Source organism: Penaeus monodon, chromosome 28 (assembly GCF_015228065.2).
Source record: "Penaeus monodon isolate SGIC_2016 chromosome 28, NSTDA_Pmon_1, whole genome shotgun sequence".
Classification (NCBI taxonomy): domain Eukaryota; kingdom Metazoa; phylum Arthropoda; class Malacostraca; order Decapoda; family Penaeidae; genus Penaeus; species Penaeus monodon.
The window spans coordinates 23,594,298-23,594,504 of NC_051413.1; positions in this window are offsets into that span (position 1 = coordinate 23,594,298).

Below are 207 nucleotides of genomic sequence, written 5' to 3' on the forward strand. Positions count from 1 at the left end.
GGCGTCATGAAATGATAAGGAATTATCACCCACTGAATTTTGTAATAAATCCAACGACATTCAAGAGACCTGGAAACCGCAATAAATCTTTAAGGAGTTTCGGTCGAGTTCGAAGGATCAGGTCGCCTGCGTCTTACAAATGAAATCGGTAACAGGTATCGGATTTTCTTTTATTATCTGTGTTACTATTTCTTTGGGTAACTAGTA